Source organism: Ambystoma mexicanum, chromosome 12, assembly GCF_040938575.1.
Source record: "Ambystoma mexicanum isolate Mex_15411 chromosome 12, UKY_AmexF1_1, whole genome shotgun sequence".
Taxonomy (NCBI): Eukaryota; Metazoa; Chordata; class Amphibia; order Caudata; family Ambystomatidae; genus Ambystoma; species Ambystoma mexicanum.
This window is the reverse complement of record NC_090936.1, coordinates 1,133,457,477-1,133,479,829: the sequence shown is the minus strand read 5'-3', so window position 1 is coordinate 1,133,479,829 and position 22,353 is coordinate 1,133,457,477.

Below are 22,353 nucleotides of genomic sequence, written 5' to 3'. Positions count from 1 at the left end.
ATGCTAGATTAATCTTCAGGTTTTCTGGGTAGCAGGTTTGTGTACAATCCGGGAAGGTTATTCTCTTAGCTCGCCAATAAATTTGAGGATTATGTGTCTCTAACCAAGGGATTCCAAGAATAACCTGAAACTGTGGAGCCTTGATTACATCAAACACAACACCCTTCCGATGGCCGTCGGGACCAATAAGAGTCACCTCAATAGTGGAATGTGTTACCGGTCCAGAGGAAATTTCAGTTCCATCGACTGTGGTGATGACATCTTTGCTGGTTTTAGGACGGAGAGGGAGGTTAATCCTAGAGACCAATTCACGATCCACATAGTTTCCAATAGCCCCACTATCGATGTATGCCTTTATTGCATGCAACCGCTTAGGCTGTTCTGGATCTACGACAACCATTGGCACAATGAAATGCGAGGTCTGAGAGTTAGTTTTCAAGCTCGGCAAGCAGACCCCTACACTTGTCGGGTGGAGTCGTTTCCCGAAACAGAGTCTTCATGGTTTTTATCAGCAGCTCCTACCGCCTTTCGGGGCGGTTTTGCCAGGCAATCTCGTAGAAAGTGTCCAGAATTCCCACAATAAAGACATAATTTTAACTGCCGCCTCCTTTCACGTTCCTTTTGAGTTAAGGGTCCTTTAACCCCTCAATTTGCATAGGCTCAGAGACATCAACTCCCTTGGGATTAGCATGGGTCTTGACCAACACCCGGGTCTCAAACCTGGACCGATCTGCTTTTCTGTTTTGAAGTCTGTGATCCAATTGGACCACTAAGTCTATATACTCTGTGCATTGTTGGGGCGGATTTACAACTTGGGCCAAGACATCTTTAAGTTCTCCGCGTAGGCCTTGATAAAACAACGTGACTCTTTTATCCTCTGGCCATCCCGTTTCCACAATTAGTCTATTAAAGTTTGCAATATAGGATAGGAGGTCCTGATTGCCCTGTCGCAGGGATAGAAGTTCGTCATCCAGAGCCTGCCCCTGAGAGTGTCGATCAAATAACTTTTCCATGCTTGCTTGAAACCTTTGAAAATCACGGAGAATCGGGTCATCTTGAGTAACCAGTGGAACTGACCAATCGGCAGCGCAGCCGCTGAGATATGAAAATACAAAGGCTACCTTGGTCTGATCATTAGGGAAGGCCCCAGGTCTGCATAGGAAGTGCAAACGACACTGATTCATGAATACGGCGAATCGTTTGGGGTCCCCAGCAAAGCGTTCGGGTGGGGCCAGCGGCATGTTTCCAGGTAGATTAATCTGCACAGGGTTACTGGAAACCACAGGAGCGGGGTTCCCTCCGGAACCGGGTAGAGGAATTTGCGCAGCTTGACCTTGCAAAAGCTGTCTGGCCAGGTCATCAGTTCTTTCCTTTGATATTATTAATTCCCTCCTGAGGGCATTAGTCTCTTGACGAGCGGCATGTACTTCAGCCCGTAATTCCCCCAGTAATTGGGCCAACTGATCAGTATCAGAACTTTCCATAGCGCCTGGGTTGGTATTTGTAGGAAGGATTTGCGTTCTGTAACGCTCACCTGACTCCCACGGAGGCGCTGGCCTGGTTCGCGCTGCTGTGACCTCTTCTAAGGTGATGCGCAGGGTTCGGAAGATGGACTGGACCGGGCCCCCAAATCTGGCTTGGCTGGCTCGCAGAAGTATCCTTCTGTAGGCGAAAATGGGAGATTAACTGTCTGTGGGGTAATGCAATCGGCCTCCCACTTTCCCCTCTCACCCTCCTCGAAACCCTTCTGTGATTCCTCGTAGCGTCTCACCTTAGGGTCTGGAAGGACAAGCTCTCCATCCTGCTTCTGATGCAGGGGCGCGTTGGTATCCAGTTACTTCACTGGATTTTCGGATTGGTGAGAACCAAACTTGCTTGGCTTCCAGGTAAGTTTTTTGATTAGAGGTTACCCTTGTGTCCATGCATAAATGTACTAATGCTAGTGTCTTTTTCCCCATAGGGGCCGGGGTACGGAATGCAGGGGGAACAGGCACCGACCCGAGATGAGAGGTGAAATCCTTGTAGAAATCAGGTAAGTCTTTAATGAGCGGTTTTTTTGGTAATGTCTTTTCATTCGCTCATTAACGCTGATGTCTTTTTTTCCCCTTAGGGGCCGGGGTCCGGAAATCCCAGGATGCGGCGCGGACCCGAAATGAAGAGGGAATGAATCAACAGGTAAGTCTTAACATGGAGATTTAGCTTTCCTTATTCCCTTCTCTCTCACACCTTTTGTTCTGGTCTTTTTCTCCCTAGGCGCTGGGGCGTGACTGCGAATCCGGATGATCGCTGCTGAAGATGGAGGCGCCCTGTAAAGGTGAGTGGAATGCGGCGCTGCAGCGATCGACGCAATGAGCTTTTAAATAAAAGTCTTCCTTTTCAGGATTGTCGGCGAGATGTCTCCGGGATGCAGATTTAGCAGGTAAGGACTTTTCCTTCTTCTGTTCTCTTCTTCTCTTCCTTTGCAGGTGATCCAGGATGCTGGCAGGCGTGGCAGAAGTCAGGATGCAGGAGCAGACACGGTGAGCGTCCAGCTGCTAGATGCAGAAAAACGCGAAGCACGTGTTGCTGTTCGGGTGGGGTTTAAATAGCCTTGGAAGACGTTCCACGTATGTATCCTTCCTCCAATCAGGTATGTATCCTTCCCCGACCACGCCTAGTCCCACAGGTAAAGTAGTTCCTTCCAGGCCTCAAGGAGGCCGGGATCCTGCAGCATGGTCTGCATCAGGTAAGTGCACCCAAGCACTCCCATAATGAGCCTGGCGCCTATGGCGCCAGGACTGATGTCTTTTATTAGCTGGTGCCATAGGCGCCAGGACACTGTCCAAAGGGCCCCTATATGGGGTTGCTGGGTCCTTCCTTGGGGACTGGATGTCCGCTTTCGGGGACGCAGGGCTTGAACCGGCTCCCCGGTAGCGGGCATCATGACATGTAAATTAGGAATGAAAGAAGTGGAGTATTTAGGGCATATCGTGAACGGTAAGGTTTATAAGCCTAAAAGAGATGCCATGAGAGCAATCAAGGAGTCGCCTAATCCGAACAACAAAGACAAATTAAGATTGTTTTTGGGGTTATGCGAATATTACAACAGATTTGTAAAAAGGTTTGCAAGTGTAACAGAACCATTGAGAAGGTTGTTAAAAAAGGAAGCAAACTTTACATGGAGTGATGAATGTAGTGAGGCGGTTGAATGCATAAAAGGAGGAATTTGTAACTCTTTGGAATTGGTAGGATTTGAGTTTGGGAGGTTGACTAAGATCACGGTGGATGCTAGTGGGAATGGTTTAGGAGCAGTTTTAACAGATAAATGAGGATGCTAATGAGAAGATAATCAGTCATGCTTCTAGAGCTATTTCAGAAACAGAGAGCAGATATTCTGTGATTGAAAAAGAATTGTTGGCTTGTTCATGGGCGGTGAATTACTTTAGGAAATATTTGTTGGGAAACAAATTTATAATTCAAACGGACCACAAACCTTTAATTGAAGTTCTTATGGTGAGAGGAATGTGTAAAGCTTTGCCGAGATTAGCCAGACTTAGTCTAAAACTACAGGACTACAATTTTTCGGTGAAATATGTGCCAGGGAAAGGGAATATTGTTGCTGATTATTTATCTAGATTACCATTAAAGACTGGTGAGACAAGTGTGGATTTAGATGAAGAAATGGTGGCGGTCATTTTTGAGGTTACGTCCAAGGAGATGTGGATTGAGGAATTGGGTAAGGATGATGAATTGCAAGAGATAAGGAGATACACTAAGTCAGGGTGGCCTGAGAAAAGGGCAATCAGTGAAGGTTGTAGGAGATTTTGGGAAGTTAAAGATGAATTGTCCATGGAGGATGGATTTTTAGTGAGGGGAGACAAATTGATTCCACCACGCAAGTTTTGGAGTGAGCTTATTGAGAAGGCGCACCAGGGCCATCCTGGTATCACTGGCACGAAGAACAATGTGCGTTTGAAATACTGGTGGCCAGGTATGGATCTTATGATCGAGAAGTTTATTAGGAATTGTTGGCCATGTCAGAACAGTGACAAGAGCTGTAGGATTGTCAAGTCTAAACCAATTAGCATTGGCAAAGGTGATGTACCAATTGAGATGGTAGGAATTGATATTATTGGACCATATGTGAGGTTGGTTGGGGAGAAGAAGTTCCTGATAGTTCTGGTTGATTACTACTCAGGGTGGGTGGAAGTCAAGGCGGTGAGTAAAATTGATACAAATGTGGTAATAAAATTCATTATGCAGATCTGCAGAAGGGAAGGATTTCCCAAAAAAATAATGAGTGATAATGGAGTTTAGTTCAGGAGTAGAGAAATGAGAGAATTTGCTAAGAGATCAGGAATTGAATGGAGATTTTCGTCGTTATATCACCCACAAACCAATGGGTTAGTGGAGAGATATAACCGTGTAATTGTAGAGGCAGTGGAGTTGGCTTTGAGTAACAACATGCCGGTAGACAAAGTTCTTAAGGAGAGGGAATGGAGCACTAGGATGTCTGTTAAAAGAGGAATGGAGGTCTCTCCTTTTGAATTAATGAGGGGAAGAGCTCCAAATACTTTACTAAATCCTTAATGGGTTAATCGTAGGAGAAGTGTAAGTACTGGGTTACAAAATTCTGACGAAAATATAGATAGGTGTAGTAGGTCTCCAGAAAAGTTTAAGTTGAGAATATTACCAGGAGATTTTGTACGAATCAAGTTTGGACGAAATGTTAGGAAGAGTGACTCTAAATACAGCAGTCCTGTCAAGGTGATACAAGTGTTCGGGAGAGCGGTTAGAGTTGCGGGAGGATCGGTATGGAATATAGACAGGGTTAGTAAATGGATGTGGAAGGGTAAGAATGAAAGAGATAAACAAGTTAAATTTGAGAGAAGAGCGAATTGATTTATTTGGAGATGATCATATTCAATATGGATTTGAGAATGTGAATGGTGATTTGGTGAGACAAGTTGAAGATGCTAGCACTCAACAAGGTGATGTGGCTTTTGAAAATAGGAGTGTGCGTAGTTCTAGAGAAAGGAGGTTACCGTTTTGGTCCAGAGATTATGTCATGCAGAGTTAAGTAATTTCCTTACATAAAGGTGGTTTGTTTAAGAAGTTTCAAAATTGTTTATGGCTTTGTGCACTTTGCAGAAATGTGTTATGTTTGAAATGTTTGATTTTATGTACTTTGCACAGATATGTTAAATTTTGAAAGTTATATCTTTTCTCCTGATCAATATTGTAAGGGGGGGAATGATGTAGTATTGTCATGTATTCTCATGTCATTGTATTATCTGAAAATCACCTTGGCTCCCCGCCTGTGCGTGAATTGGAATGTTTGAAAGAATGTTGGGAGAGTGAGTAGAGTGTTCGCGAGAGGACCGTTCATGAGAGATGATGAGTGGATGGTGAGAGAAGTAGTGTGGGTGCCGGTTTACATTCATAGTTAATAAAGAAAGTTATTTACTCTCTTCGAGTCGAGCATACTTCAAATACTTTCCGTGCCCAGCCATCCACAAGCTTATCGTCCCTGTCCGGAGGGATAGAAGGGTACGCCAGTTTGTTAGAAGCTGTGGCTGCCTGTATGACCAAACTCTCGGGAGTGGGATGTTTAGACAGATAGCCGGGGTCGCTACTGGCAGGGTGGCATTTTGAAGTGAGGGATTTTATTCACTGGCGGAATAGAATCCAGAGTCTCCCAATTTTTGGCCACCCTATTTTGCAAGGCTACGTGAAAGGGTAGTATTGGGTCTTCAGTAGGACCATGATCCAATATGTCTGTCAGATCATCTTGGATGAATTGGGCTGGTGGTCTGGTCCATCCTAAGTAATCTACCACCTTTGTCATTAGGTGACGGTATGATGGACTGGCATGTTCTCCTGGTTCTGGCATACCAAAGTCATTTTCAGGAGATGTATCAATGCCACTTGCATTGTGTAGAGATTCAACCAGATCCCTCATCCTGCTTTCTTCTGAAAAGGCTGAGGTCAGGGACTTGAAGAATTCCTTCCTAGGAAGAGGTTTCAAAACCTTTTCTGGGAGAGGTGGAGGAGGAGTATTAATGGGTCCTGAAGGCATTACAGGTCCTGTAGCCTTCTCTTTCCCTTTTTCTGGCTGACTTGGCCGAATTGGAGCCTTTGGCGCAAGGGCTTCGGGTCGACGCCGATAAAGGCGTTGATGGCGCCGGCTTCGAGGTGCTCTTCGAAGACTTGCCCTTTGAGGTGCGTTCGGTCTCGGACTGCGTCGGTGACCTCGAGCGGTCGACTCGACTCGAGCGGCTTTTCTCGCTCGGCGTCCTAGAAGGTTCTCTATCCTTCCTTTTTCGATCACCCGGGCTCGAGGGCACGCAAGGTTCGGAGCGATGACGCTCCCGGCTGGTTTCCGAAGAAGGTGCAGACCGAGGCTTCACTTTCTCGAACACCTCCATCATTTTGACCCTGAATGCTTCCCATTCTTCCGATGACAAATGTTTAGTGGGACATTTCATCCTTTTTGGGGATTCGTCTGAGGATGAGGTGTTTGGGGACGACGCGTGATGGGAATCGCTTCGGGACCTGGACCGATGCCTTTCACGTTGAGGAGACTTCTCCTCACTGGACCATGCCTCGACGCTAGAGGCTTTACGGTCGGATTTACGACCTACCTGTACTTTTCCCCTCTTCTCTTGCAAGGCCTTCCCCGTCATTGCCTGACACTTCGTACAGGCCTCCATGTCGTGGCCTTCCCTGAGACACCACAAACACTCTCGGTGCGGGTCTGTGATAGACATTTTTGAACTGCCCGATTTGCACTTCTTGAAACCCGATCTCAGGGTTGTAGTCAGCGTTGATGACAAGGACATATTCGTTATATTCACTATTCTCACAGAACTCGAGACGCGCTGATCTCCAAAGCAACGTATACTGCGGAAAAACAGAACTGAGGCCAACAGGGCACCGCGCGTGCTACTTATACACCTGATGATGTCACCCTCGATGGAGGCCTTCGAGGGACCATCGACTCGACGACATCGACGCACGGCGCCCTCTGCCGAATTTTTTTTCCAAAGCAGCTAAAGCTGGATGGAATATATCTAAGATGAGGAATACGTTGGAGGACACAATCCACTCGAAATACAAAAAATACAGTTCTGCACATGCTACAAGATGGCACGACAAGGCAGGTCCAACTCTACAACCCCATGGACTGCTGGCTGGAAGTACAGCCTACTGTTCCTACTGGAGCTGGGGCACATCAAGTGGCAAATTCGTTAATGGCTACTGATTTACATGTGACAAACCAGCAATTGCTATTGCAACCTCAACATTCAGCTAAGGAGTCCTTATTACAGGTTCATAGGCCTTCTTGGATGGATAGCAACCCTCCAATACTCCATGTCCTGGCACCTTTGCCCTTAGAGCCATTATCAAATGAGAGACATCTATTAAATCAGTCTGCAAATAAGAAGGTCATAATTGATGCTGACGTTAGATTGCTGGGGAAATGGGCCAAACTTGAAGTACATCCTACAAACTCTAGTCCCTTTATGAACCGTATTATCATCCTGGAATTTCTTTCCCCAGATAAGTCAACTTAACATGTTAAGCGCTGAAGACATTACTTATATTGAACTGCCAAATTCTGACAGAGCGACTAACTGGGCAATGATTGAATTTGTTTCCCCTTTGATGGTTGCATTTCTAAAAACCTGTGCCATATAGCTGGATTCTTTGGGCTTTGAACCAATAATTTGTCAGCAGCATCCTTTGAACTTGTTGGAAAAGGAAAACATTTGATTGGTCAGTTTTTGATTCTAAGAACTCTCTATTGGGTAATCATCGTTCAGAACGAGCATCTTTACTTGCCTCCATCATTCGACCTGGAAAAATAACCGAGGAAAAAGGACAAACAGTGTAATGGATCTGTGAAGTGACAAAGAAATGGAAAGCACACTCTGAATTGGTTATCGTGGACTACTAGAGGTTATAGATCTTTTCTTGCCCAACCCCTAGGTCTTTTCTTACTTATGTCTTCTGACATATTTATATTGCAGCAAACATGGATAAGATAACATTTTTAGCATTGATGGACACAATATTCTGTGTAATCCTGCAATACGTTCTCAAAGAGGTCGTCCTAGTGGAGGCTTGGCCATTGGGGCTAGAACTTGATATACCCTTGAGTCGTTTAAAGTTGATATCTATCTTCCTTATGTGCTATCAGTATCAATATTTCAACATCAGATAAATGAAAGAATACTGATTATTAATGTATACAATCCACCAAATGGTCTGGCTACAAAGAAAATACAATGTTGAATTGAAAAGATACTTTTAACTTGGTATAACAGTTATCCTATCAACAAGGTTTTTATTGCAGGGGATTTTATTATGCACGATCTTCATCTACATAAGGCCCAATATTTGCCAAATTAAATGTATGATTCCTGTGCACTTCAATGGTGACAACGATTGTGGTTGGAAAGGTTTTGCCAAAGTTATGATTTGGAATGTCTAATTAGTGAAAATGTTAACAATCCTTAGTTTAATTATACTTGGTATCTAAATCTTACATCGATTATCTTATTACGGACTCAAAAATTATTAGATGTTGTGGTCTGGTGAATATTTCCCATAACAAATTAAGTGATCCTCTTACTTGGACATCCAGGTCAAGATAACCCTGCCTTTCTGTTGCAGTCAAAGTAAATCAACAAGGCAATCATATTATATGGACAGGGGAAATGACAATTAAAATTAATAATATGATAATTGAAAATGAAAAATTACTTGAGACATGGCTGGTATCTCATAATTGGGATATTGAGCGTATGATAGCGAATTTAGCTGATCAATGATATCTTAAGAAATCAACTTTTGTTAACAATCCTGATAAAGATTCTTTTGCATTTTCTGATCCTATGATGCAAAGAAAAGTGACATATCGGGAGTCAAAGGTAATTATCAGACAGCATCCCTTGTTATCTACTAAAGAGACAAAAGTACAAATAACTGTTTTTGCTAAGCAATATAAAAATGGTCTGTCCCACCATAAGTACTCCCTAAATAACTTGAATTGGAAATTCTTATTTGGGATATTGAAGAACAATGACAACAGGGAATTCTGGTCATGATATAGGGAGTATTTGGCAGGATTTGCCCCCTTAGAACTCAATGTGGTTTGAGAATCCTAATGGGAAACACACATTAATCAATAGTTTTTTGACCATGATAGAGAAGAGCTTGCTGAAGAAAATTATCATTCACAGATTGAGTTCTTTGGGGAGGGATGTGGGCTTGATGACATTATAGTGATCATCAATAAATTAAACTCCTCCCGAGAACCTGGGCCTGATGGTACAGCCAATGTCATTATGAAAGCTAACCCTGAATTCTGGGTAAAAATCTTACTGGAATTGTTTAAACCCCTAGAGATAACTTGGATAGTCCCAGATAGTTGTACAAAATCCATATTAATACCAGTACATAAAAAGGGAGATAGACTCTATCCTACCAATTATCGATTGTTAGCCATTCTTGACACTAGACAAAAAATATTCTCGATGATATTATTGGGCAGGATTAATCAATGGGCACACAAAAGAGAATTGGTGAAATGTTTCCAGACTGGTTTTAGAAAGGCACATTGCACTTTAAATAATATTTGCACCATACAATTTCTTATGGCAGATGTTCGGTGGCGCTCTGATTCTAATTTTATTGTTGTTTTATCAATTATAGTAAGGCATTTGATTTGGTATCTCGTCCGCTTTTATGGAGCAAACTTGAACAATGGGGGATTGATCCTCATTTGCTGTACTTTCTTAAAATTGTATATACACACACTACTGTGGCAGTTTGTATGAATCAGGAAGGTGAACTGTCTGATTTTATTGAAACTAATCAAGGACTTAAACAGGGGTGCACTCTTGCACCCCTATTGTTTAATTTGTATGTTTCGGATATGGCAGACTCTATTGACGCTGAAAAAACAATTTCGCCTAAGGTCAATGCAGAGGCTGTGTTGTGGCTTGGATACGCTGACGACACAGTCCTCTTTGACTGGACTCCTATAGGCTTGCAGCGTTCAATAGATGCCCTTGTCAACTTTGCAACAAAAAGAAAATGAATGATAATCACTACAACCAAAACACAAATGAAGTGCCTAGGGGGCAGTCTTCTAAATAAAATTACATTTATCTGGAAATTGGACAATGTCAAACTTGAAGTGGTGGATAGTAGTATTTATTTATGCTTCTAAATAAGGCTTATTCCTATCATTCATTTTTTTGAGGATGTTATTACAAGCAAAATTTTGAAAAAATGTTTAGTAATAAAACGGTATAGAAACCTTTGAGAATTATGGGTAAACAATCTTCCATATTGAGAGCCAACACTTTTGTATACGAATTGGAACAGTCAGCATTATATCTCCCGTCAGTATTGGGATTATCGTTGCCTTTGGCTTTGGAATTCCCTAACATAGACTTAGGGCCTCATAAATTTGCCGGTCCAGTAAAAACGGTACCGGTAAACTTGCCAATACCGTTGTTACCGGAACAGCAAACTACGAGGTCTGCAAGCGGGTGCCTTTTTGCCTGCCAGGTCTGACCAGGCGAGCAGACCGGCACCGTGAGCAGACCATGTCGGATGCGCCGGCACCATTCATGAATGGTGCCGGCGCATCCGACCTCCCCATTCCCATTGAGACCAATGGGACTCAAATGGGGATGGGGACTAATATTTTCCGGTGCCCGGGAATGGGCAATTACCGGGTCCGCCGGAGCTGTAATGCTCCAGTAAATGCCCATTCCCGGGCACCGGAAAAAAAATGAGCACGGCTACCGCGAGAGTCATAATGAGACCCTTAATATTGAAGAAGAAATCTAGGGACTGGGATAGAGTAATTAATTTGAAAAACCTTGCAAATAAGCAGAGATATAAAGCTTTTTCTTCACAAAGCTTTTTATCAAATGCTACCTTTTGCGTTTTTAACTACAATTGCTCCCCCGCCTTAAGACAGTGTATTTTTTATCCACGGCTCAATCTGCTTCCTTCGCTGGATTTTGTGGGCACTTGGGAGAATATACCCTATGAAAAAAGACTGTCGCCTATGTAGGAAAGAGATTGAGACAAATCGTCATGTTTTGACACTATGTCCTATTTTAAAAAATCATTATTATAAGGGATATGGGAAAATCATAGAACAACTTAAAAGTATTGAAAATGATCCGTTTTGGAGTACTCTCTTTTGTGCAGAATCAGTAGTCATTACAGCCACTGCTTATCATATTTGGAAAGAAGTAGTGATGGTTTTAAAGATATTTTAAATCAATTGAATGCCTTATTTTTAAATCTGTGATACGATACATGACATTTTAGAATTTGGGAACAGTATGGCCATTTTATTGTTTTTACTTTGTTAGGATGTCAATATTAATGTTTTGAGCGACATAAATTAAATGGGTATTTGTTGGTGATTGTACAGTGAAAAGAACATTTTATTGGGCATTTATTTTTCTAAATGAATATTATCTGTAAATGTGCTTAAGGTTTGCTTAATAACTTAATGCACAAAAAAGATAATGGATGGAAAGAGAGGACGGGAAAGGACAACAGGAAGGATAGAAGGAATAGAGGAAAAGGGGAGATGGGGAAAAGGGAAGGAAAGAAGGAAGGAAGGAAGGAAGGAAGGAAGGAAGGAAGGAAGGAAGGAAGGAAGGAAGGAAGGAAGGAAGCCACCTGCATTGCATCATTTCTGGATAATAGATCTTCCAGGATCGTATGTAGCTACGCTTGTTCTCCCCCTGAGAGTTTGAAGTGTCCAACAGGACGCGTGCCTATTGCTATCCCTATTTAACGTCTTCTGTCAACCACTGTGTGCCCTTTTAGAGGATCTGGGTGTCTGCTTCACCAACTACACAGACAACACACCGCTCGTAATTGAGCTGTGTGAAGTATACAAGAAAGACGCTGAGAAAGTTGAAATGGTCTAGAATATGATTCAGAACTGGATGCCATGTATGGCTTGTGTCTGAACGCCGCCAAGACCGAGCCATTACTGTTTGGGTCACTGCAGGCCAGAGGGAAACTGGCCAATTCATATATGGGATTCACCATTGATAAACATCTGATCTCTACAGCTACCAGGTGAAGACTTAAGGAGTCATTCTGGAAGCATCTCTTAGCTCAGAAGCTCACATTCGAAATGTCCTCAATAAAAACTCACTACCACCTTAGACTACTAAGGTTAGTGAAACCCTATGTATCTGAACGTAATTGCACAACCCTGGCTCGAGCTCTAATCTTGCCAAGGATTGACTATTGTAATGTGTTACACATTGGGGCTAATAAGGGCAGCCTTGGTTGTCTGCATGTCCTGCAAAATGATGCTGTGAGCCTGGTAAAAAAAAAGTGCGCAAACACGAGCACATTTTGGAACATAGGAGAAGTCTTCACTGGCTCCCGGTGGTGGCCAGGACCCGGTTTAAGACGCTCACCATTGTGCACAAATACTGCTATGGGCAAGCCCCTAAATACTATGAAGGTGATTGTTCCTAAAAGAGCCTCCAGATCCAGAAATGAAATGTGTTTGATGATCCCTGTTAACAAACGAGTCAGAGGTTATGGTAGATCCTTCCCTGTGCTGGTTGCAATTGCCTGGAACAAACTACCGAAAGAACTGCACGCCAAACCTAATTTGTCCAATTTTTTAAAGCGCTTGTAAACGCTTACAGAGGAGGAGCCAAATGCCTCTACAGAAAATCCCGCCCCTTCACACCTATATGCTGGAAGTCAGAAATTGTGCCATGCTTGACACCAGCGGTTATGACTATTCCGCTGCAAATCTTCAAGAAAAAGTATCCATTAAGAAGACCCTATCAGATGCATTCCCGAAGAGATGACGATCTGATGGAAGAGGTCCCCGAAGGAATATGAAAAATGAAAGAAAGAAAAGTTGCTGACGTCACGAGAGACGAACGTGACTCACTAAAAAGACTGAATGAAGACGAGAATGTATGGACCCTGTAGAAACTGATGACAAAGTAAAGAATCAAGTGAACTTTCATATGCGAGATAAAGATTGCACGTGTGAAGAACACTGCAGAAAATGCAAGCCGTTCAATAACTGTACAGATGCAGCAACGCAAGTAGATTAAGTGATCATAGAAGCTAGCTATACGTAGTGAATAGACTGCAGGTGGAGCCGCCATTATATAGAAAGTGGACATCGGTATCACAATTGTAGTAAGTTCAAACCCATGGCGGGAAGGGCTGAAGCTGTATCGCACCAAAGAAGTAGCCAACAGCGTAGAAGAATCGAGAAAGGCTGGCTGGCCTGGATTCAAGGCATGAACAGTCAAGAACTGGTTCTCTATTCTTGAAGGCGTAACTGTGAGAAGCTGAATCACCGCTTGTTAAGGTGCAAAGGAAGAGCACCACGAGTGCCAAGTTTTATTCATTTAAGACAATTAAATGCTGCAAAATGGGCCCAATTGCGGTCCTCTGTCACGTGAGCTAAGGATATGATATTATATTTTATTTATATCGCACCCATACACAAGTGTTTCAGAGCGCGACAAGGCAAGGGAGGGCAAATACAATGATTTTACTAGGCCCAGTGACATTGAGAACGCACAAATTCAGGGTGGAGAGAATGGGGCAGTGCAAGGGGCAGGGGATTGTAAGCGACTTCAATTCAACACTACAACTAAGTCAATGCCTAGTCTGGGATGCTGATGGAAGCCCTTATTGATGTATTTTTATGTCCAGTTCATTTACTCTGGATGACAACCGTTATATAACACCCCTCTCTCAGAATCCCCCCAACCCCGCTGAGCCAGGAAGTAGGTTTGTTTTGCAAATTTAAAAGGTTTATTTGAAAATTAAACAATATATATCTATCACACTTTTATAGTAAATTAATATTTGATATCACACTTGAGAATATGATGTTGATCAACAATGGATAATGTTATAGTGGTACACTCTTTTTGATGGCTTAGAAGTGATATAGAGAGGATAATGTAGCTGAGAATGCTTTTATGGCTTCAAGGACAATGCAATGATGAAAGAAAATGCAGTACAGAAAATAAACTTGATATGACTTCAACAAAAGACAATGTAATCACTTTTCTTTGACAATTCACCCCCCCCCCCCCTCTATGCAAGATAAAGAGATGGGAGGAAAGCACACAGTTCTCAGGAATGCAATCAAATATAATTCAGTTCCCCCCTAGCAAGCTTAGAGGAAAACAGGAAGAAGTTTTAAACACAGGAAGATACTTTGATGTGGTTGCAATTAAGTGAAAAATATGCGAAAAATGCTTTTAATTCCCTTTAGCAGGTTCAGGGTTAGTGAGAGATACTTAAAGTAATTCAGGATCACTTTAGCAATGCTCTATGAATGATTGGCTGGTTGCACACAAATTTCAGCAAGGAAAGCAAGGACAAATATTTTTACAGGTGCCTGAAATTAAGCAAAATGTCAAATCGCGGCAAATTTAGTCACGTGCGTCGAGCGCAATTACGGAGGCACTATAAGGAGTAGGAAGTCGGTTCTAGGCTCGTTGGAAAGCTTAGAATCTTAGCTTTAAGATGACAGTTAAAACTCGCTCCTAACGGCTCCAGAGATACGGCCGATTTAGTAAAGGTAGTTTTCCAGATTTGAAATTTTAAAGCTCAGAATGACAGATGACAGTTTTCAGTTTTAAAGATAACAGAATGACACGATTCTAGGAGGCAGTTCTAATAGGCTAAAATAGTTTGGATTAGATTGTTTTAAACTAAGAGATTGGTTTTGCACAGTGAGTACTCACACTATATTTTTGAAATAAGCCGTCAAGGTCTGGTCAGGTTGGACGGGACTTCCGGCGGGTGATTCTGAAGTCCCGGCTATCTGGGCCAGCTCTGCTCTCTGGGTCTGTCAAGCACCGGTTCTGCTCACAACGGTCTGGTTTGTGGTTCTCTCTGGTTCCGGATACAGCACTGCTTTCTGGATACTGCTACAGGTTCTTGCAAAAGTTCTTGGCAAAGAATTCAAACAGCTCGCCCGGCTGTTGAATAGTTTGGTTGATTTTGAGGCCTGCTGAAGAGAACTCAGCTTGTGGTTTAGGCCTTTGCTTTAAATTGTGGAGTCAGAGTTCTAAGTTCTGGTCTCTGTCTAGCTGGAGTCAGTCTAGGTCTCTGGAGATTGATGGATTTCAAGTATGGATCTCTGGATGTGAAGTCTGAAGTCTCCGGCAAAGCGTCCCGCAAGAAAGTGGAAAGTGAATCTCCCTACCTGGGTTTCAATGTTCCTTTTATGTGTTTTGAAAATGGGTGTGTGCCTGGGCCTAGCTAAGCCTGCCCCTCTCACTTATCATTGGCAAAGCTTTCCTCTCTCCCTTGATTGGGGGAAAGAAATGGAGTGTCAGAGTGATGCTGTAGGTTTTATGGTCAGAGGAACCTCCCCTTGTCAAATTGCACCCAAATCTATTTCTGACCCAAATACATATTTATCTAAATACCATTTTTCTAATATTATAGGTCCAGTTAACATATTTTCTGTAGCACCAAACCATCCAATCCCTGTCTTTGTACGATGTTGTGTCCACTTATGACAGAATTCTCCCCTTTTCATCCAGATAACAACCTCTAAACCTTTCCAGATTTTACACACATGTGCACCAGGGATATGGGTTTCAGATGATAAAGTGTCGGATTTTTAACATGCATACATTTGGAGTAACAACCTTTTTTTTCGCTACTATCCCCAAGAACATCCCACAGGGTCCTAACACCTCTTAAAATGTGCACGGAAAAATCACAAAAATGATGATGTTATTTATATAATTTTTACAAGTCCGCACTGTGAATTATCCATCTTTTTAAAATCATGCTCTGGCCCCAAACGGGTGTGTTTTCCAAAGCACATGGTGGAATTTCTGGTTTATCCACTTCCCCCAAGCTCAGCCTGCTCTCACAGGCACTGCCCCTCCCAGTTTCTCCCAAGAGGAAGCCATTGTACGCCCCCCCTATATAACATTTGCCTGAGCCAGTGACAGTGCTTTGTTTAGTTTCCTGTAGTCCCCAGGTGTCACTCCCCTAATTCAATCAGAGAGGTGTCATCTCCTTTCAGCAGGGGCAGCAGAATGCAGCCAGACCTGGGAAGAGTTGTTGAGCCAGTTCAACTCCTGTTGGGGGTAGTTGTCAGGCAGAATTCAGCTAAAAGTCACTTTAGTTCCCAGTTTTCTACATTCAAATCACACTGACAATTTTTGAACATGCAGCTAGAATGCTGATTCTAAGATCAAAACTATGACATTTAACAGTTGCAACCTATATTACACTCAAAAGTAGGTCACTCATTTATTCTAAACATTTCGATTTTAGTGGCTTTACCCCCAAATTCACTTAAGCTCATGACATCCCCAGCTATTTTTTTTATATATACATTAAATAATGACTTCCTTCAAGTCATTTCAGAATATAGTTTTACATTGTATCCATCTCTTAGCAAGTCTTTCCTTGGCCTGGTTTGGGTTCATTTGTTCAGTTTTACACAAAAGTCTGGTGGTTTTAAAACGCCGGCTTTCTGATAGTGGTGAGCACCAGTATTGCATCCATTTTGACATTAAGAAAATGAATTCCCCACAGTTCTGGGTTGCTTTTGGCAATCAGCATTGCCATTCCCAATGGTTTCAGGCTAATGTGTGTGTAGCCCAATGGTGGTTTTAGGCAGTGCCCTCCTGTGCTCACAACATAGGCAAAGATGGGTGGCAGCCTATTCTTCATGTTTTCCCTGTGCACTCTCTGGGGAGTTCTGGCCATCATGATGTTTTCAATGCCAATAATGCAGTTTTATGGTAGGGCTTGGATGCATGGGTAAAAACATCCCAAAGGATGAATGGAAAGTTCTGAACACGTGATCAAAACAATAACAGGTAGTGCTGCCAGTAGTTGGTAAGTACAAGAATTAGGTGCAGACAGCTGGTGTCTAATAAGTGCAGGAAGGGGGCTATAGAGTTGCAGATACACACCCGAATGCAAGAGTTGCCAGGAGGCAGTGTGGGTATGCGGCTGAGTGGGCAGGGATCTGGGCCCGAAAACAGAGGGTAGCCAGGTACCCAGTGCCAAAGCAGACAGAGATCAGCAGGGGAGAGGAGGAGCGAAGGCAGAAGCAAAGAGGGAGGTCTTGAGGTGCGTCCGGAATTGAAGAAGGTTCTCCTCAAGTTTCAGAGAAGCAGGGAGGCTGTTCCAGAGGGAGGCTCCAGCCGAAGCAAGAGAACTACCCCCAACTTGTTGCTTGGAAAAGCAGCTGACCCTGAGGGAGTTCGAGGTGGAGGAGGGAAGAGCTTGAGTAGGAAGGTATTCCCAAAGGGAGAGTTGAAGGTATTACAGACCCAGGCCCAAGGCCCCAGAAGGCCTTGTGGACAATGCAAAGGGTCTTGTACTTAATCCGTGCAGCCACTGGGAGCCAATGAAGAGATTTCAGGGCTGGAGAGGTACGATCCCTGGGCTTGAGGCCAAGGACAAGTCTCGCAGTCCTGTTCTGGATGAGTTGGAGGGGGCGTAGAGTAGTTGCAGGCAGATTTAGAAAGAGGCTGTTGCAATAGTTCAGCCTAGAGAGAACCAGAGCTCTAGAGACAGTGAGCTTCTGGGGGAAAGAGAGGAAAGGAAGAATACCTCTGAGGAGGTGCAGTTGATATTTTGACTTCTTAGCGACGTCAGAGATGTGAGGAGAAAAGAAAAGCGATGAGTCAAAGATGACACCGAGGGTCTTAGCCTCACAGGTGGGAGCAGGGAGAGGGCCAAGGGAGGTCGGCCAAAGAGTGATAAGAAAGGAAGGTGCAGGTGTGCCTGTGGGATGTATTGACCCAGTTTTGCACTGCTATGCTGCATCACTCTGTTATGATGGTGCCACAAACAGCAAAATGGCCGCAAAACCCTTGTGCACGCCAAAACCCCTGAAAATCACGCTTTTCCACGCACATAAAGATGGCTGCCCAATCTGCCACGCATGTTGTCAGTGGTGGAACAGAGCAAAACTACTGAAATGTGTCACTGGGCTCCACAACAATTGAAAGTGGAGTGCAGAAGGAAAAAGCAGTGCTTTGCCAAATGAAACTCCAAGATTGCTTTAAATCTCTTTTTCTTTGTTGCTGAAACTTCAGAATGCCGGTACAAAACACATTTCAAAAAATTCAAAATTCTTACTGGGTGCTACAATTCACTTAGTTTAAGAAATCATTGTGAACTTACAAGGTCCTGAAAAGCTGGGAGCATAAAGAGATTTCCACAGCAAAAGCGGCCTGCCTGTGGATCTGTCAAAACTCTCTGTGCAGCAGAGGGCTGCTGTGATGACAGCTGTCAGGGGCCTGCCTGATTAAACTTTAACATGTATAAACTGAAAAATCAAATGTTTGCAATATAGGCCTGTTACTGATGGTAACCCATATTGTAATTGTTTTGATCCCATGGTTTAAAATCTTGAATGAGAATTCTAGCTGTTATTTGATAAGAAGTTTGTTTTGTGCTAAGGAAAAGGCCACCGAATTTAACAATTAATTTAAACCTGGCTGAAGCTGCAAAACTTGAATAACAGGTTTTTCTCACAGAAGGAAGGTATTTCCCCCCCCCAGCAGGAAATCACGGAGAAGTGTTAATTACAGGGTAGGAAAGAACCTGGTCTACAGAGGCAAAAGGAACAATGAAAAGCTGCAGAGCAGGTAATTCGAAGTGTGAAGACACTTGTAAATGGCCTCTGCAAGGAACACACTTGGGGGATGACTCCTGGGCTTCCAGGGAGAGACCAAGGGGTGGAGGCAAACAACCATTTGTTGCTTAACATGGACAAAGAACATATTTTAAAAAGACTGATAACTTACTATTTAAAATTGTGAAAAATATAAAAATAACGGAGTTGTCAATCTACGGTCTAACTGCACAGGTGAAGAGGCACAAGAACTATGTGATATGTTCTGGACAGCAATGGCAATAAATGTGATTTTACGCAAAATGTATTTCCGCTAGAACTGTGATATTATATACACTTATTCCCATGTTAAACATGCACACTTGTAGAAAATTGCTTAAAAATTGGACATTGTGTCATTAGTGAAAACAGCAAAATATTGTGAAAAGTGGAGACAAGATCCCACAGCTACGGGGTTTTGAGGAATAGCTGCTAGGTAAAATATGTAATCTGTATATGCGATTTTTATAGGGGTTGCACATGTGGAAATATGTATTTTGCCAAAGGTAGATGTTGTGTTCCAGGGCCTACGGGTGGATTCTCAGCCTCATAAAATCACACTCTGTTTCGCTCCTCCTATCAAGGCAGAGAGTAGACTCTGACCCAATCACCTTTCAAATGGGCAAGTTTAGGCTACACCAGCACACACAATCCTTTATGATGAACATAAATAGAGACAGCTCATCACACATAAGGACAGACAGATTCACTCACTATCCTGATGTTGGCAAAGCACCCTTCTGCTGAACTCTACATCTTCCTTGCTCCAGATTCCAGAAACTTGGCAAAGCAAAAGGCCCACTGCATAGCTTAACCATTCTCAGCTAGTCCTCAAATCCTAGAACAGAACCCCACAAGCCTAAGGGGAAGCATCATAATGCAGCCGGGCTGTGCTGTACTGCTTGCCTCCAGTGAAATATCCTCAGAACCAAGAATTGCTGACCCAGTCCTGTCCTGTGCCGTGCTGTGACCAAAGCGCCTTGCAGATCCTCTCCAGTCCGATGTGCCAAGCCGTCTTTCCTAAACCAGATCCAATTCCCTGACCAGAACTGACGGTTCCAGTTAAAAACGTATCCAGTGAGTATAAATAGGAAGAATTGTGTCACTAGCATATGTACTTTGCATAGTCTTATCCCTATCTTAGACCCATCTTATCCTGTATTCAGAACCTGTATTGTTAGGAGTGTCTTTGCATTGTCGTAAATCTCTCTCCAAACCATCCTATCTTCCCTCCAGAACTTATATCGTTAAACTATCTCTGCGCTGATCTTTTTCTCATCTGAAGAAGGTGAGTTTCCTTAGCAGGCAGTCACCCTGATCAAGTGACTGTGTTCCTGTGTGGTATTCGTTTTGTTAATAGTCATCCTCTAGTGTAAGAAACCCTTTTGTCGATTTTAAAAGCACATCCCAGTTTTCTCTTCTTGTGCCCATCTCGAAAAATGTCCTCTACTAAAACGTCTGTAACTCCCTCAATTGTTGTGATAGAAACAATATTTCAACTTCTGCTTGTAGCTAACATCCACAGCTTTCCATCCCACCCAACACCGCATTCTCCCGTTATCACGAATATCACGCAGTGAAAAGTTTGCCACAAATTTTCGTTTTGGGACATTTTTACACGTTAAACAGCTTTTAATTGCTTCCGACTTGAATTTTAAGATTTCAAATGTTTTCTTGGGATTAAATCATTGCTTGTGTTTGTGTGCAACTATCCAAAGCGGCTCCCATAAGAATTTATAACAATTTCAGCAATTTTGACCATATTTGGTGTCTTTGCCCAGTCCATCCTGAAGATAACTTTAAAAGCCATTCTGACAGCTTGAAAGTCAATTCCGTTTTCTCTTGTGTTTGAAAGGGGGAAAGTGGGATTGATATTCTGTCTGAATTCTGCCATTCCTGAATACCTGCTCTCTCCTCCTATCGCTTTACATTGTCTATTGGGGGTTGTGGGGTGTGCAGGGGGAACCTCTAACCACAGTGCTATCTGATTTGAACCCACACAAAAGTATTTCTGTGCTGAATTGTTTTGCTCACTTCTTACTCCTTGTGTATTAAGGAGATTATTCAGTGTACCTCACCCCGTTGGTGATTGTTGTGTACCTCTTAGGACATAAATAAATATTTACCTTTGCAAACCAGCCTGATTCCTGGTTCAGTGTGACTGAGGGGATTTCAGGGGGGTTCCAGGAGAAGGGCGTGATATGAAATTGGAGCAGAGAGCAGCAATGCGGTGGACGAGGGGTGCCAGGTATTGGTTGAAAAGCCAGGGAGAGAGGTTAGACCCCTGGAGAATCCCACAGTTAGAGAGTGAGATAGAGGAAAGGAAGGACCACAGTTGGATCTGGGAGGGTCGGATGGAAAGGAAGGAGGTCAGCCAGGCCAGGGACTGATCAGTGATACCCAGGTTATCACAGAGGCGGTTAAGCAGGATGGCATGGTTGACCATGTCAAAGGCAGAAGAGAGATTGAGTAGGAGGACAGAGGGGATATTAGAATCAAGGTTGGAGAACAGGTCGTCACAGTTTCCGTTCTTCTGGCAGCTCTGAAGCCAGACTAATGGTCATGGAGGCAACCAACAGAATCAGTGTGAAGATTAAACGGGGAGATGGCCTGCTTTCCCAGGAGTTTGCCCAGGAAAGGAGTGATAGAGATTGGGCGATAGTTAGCCGGAAGGGAGGGGTCGGCACTGGGTTTCTTGAGAAGAGGGTGCACGAGAGAGTGCTTCAGATGGGAGGGGAAGGCTCCAGAGGCAATGGAGTGGTTGCAGAAGTTGGCCACGGCAGGAGCAAGGGTGTCAATATGGTCCTTGATGGTTTTGGAGGAACAGGGAAGAACCTGTTTTGACAAGACTTCCATAGATCGGACTTGTCTGGAAATCTCGTCAGGAGAGAAAAGAGGAAAGGAAGAGAGAGAGAGGGAGGAGAGTAGTGGATAGAGAAGAGGGAAGAAGAGGAGAGGAGGAGAGTGTAGACAGGATGTCCTGGGTTTTAGATATTAAATGAGAGGCCAGGTCCGTGCAGAGGGCCTTGGAGGGGACAGGAGAAATAGAGACAGAAGCAAGGTTGGCCAGCTCCTTGCAGATTTTTAAGAGTTTGGCCGAGTTGTTAGATGCCACAGAGACGCAGGCTTGGATGAGGGCTCTCTTCTTAGTAGGGTCAGAAAGCCGGTACTGGAGCAGGCGGCAGGCCAGTTTGTCAGAGGATGCACAAGAATCCCGCAATTTCCTCTCAGACACCCTACACTTGCGTTTAAGGGTAGCTAGGTCAGAGTCGTACCAAGTGTTGCACAGATCTAAAAACACAAATTGATGATCAAATAGACAAAGGCAATTTAACACTCCTCCTTCTCCTAGATCTATCGGCTGCATTTGATCTGGTCAGTCATGAACCCCTCTGCAACCACCTCTCCTCTTCAGCCTACTTCTCTGAAGAAGCTACCGAGTGGATTAAATCCTTCTTAGAAAACAGAACAATGAGAGTGTTCTCGCACCTGTCCTCTGCTGACCCCGCCCCTGTGACATGTGGTGTGCCACAAGGCTCCTGCGTGTCACCAACACTATATAACATATTCACCAAGCCATTATTCGACGATCTGGACCACTTGGGTGTCACCTACACTAATTATGCAGTTAACACCCAAGTCCTCATCCCGATTTCTGG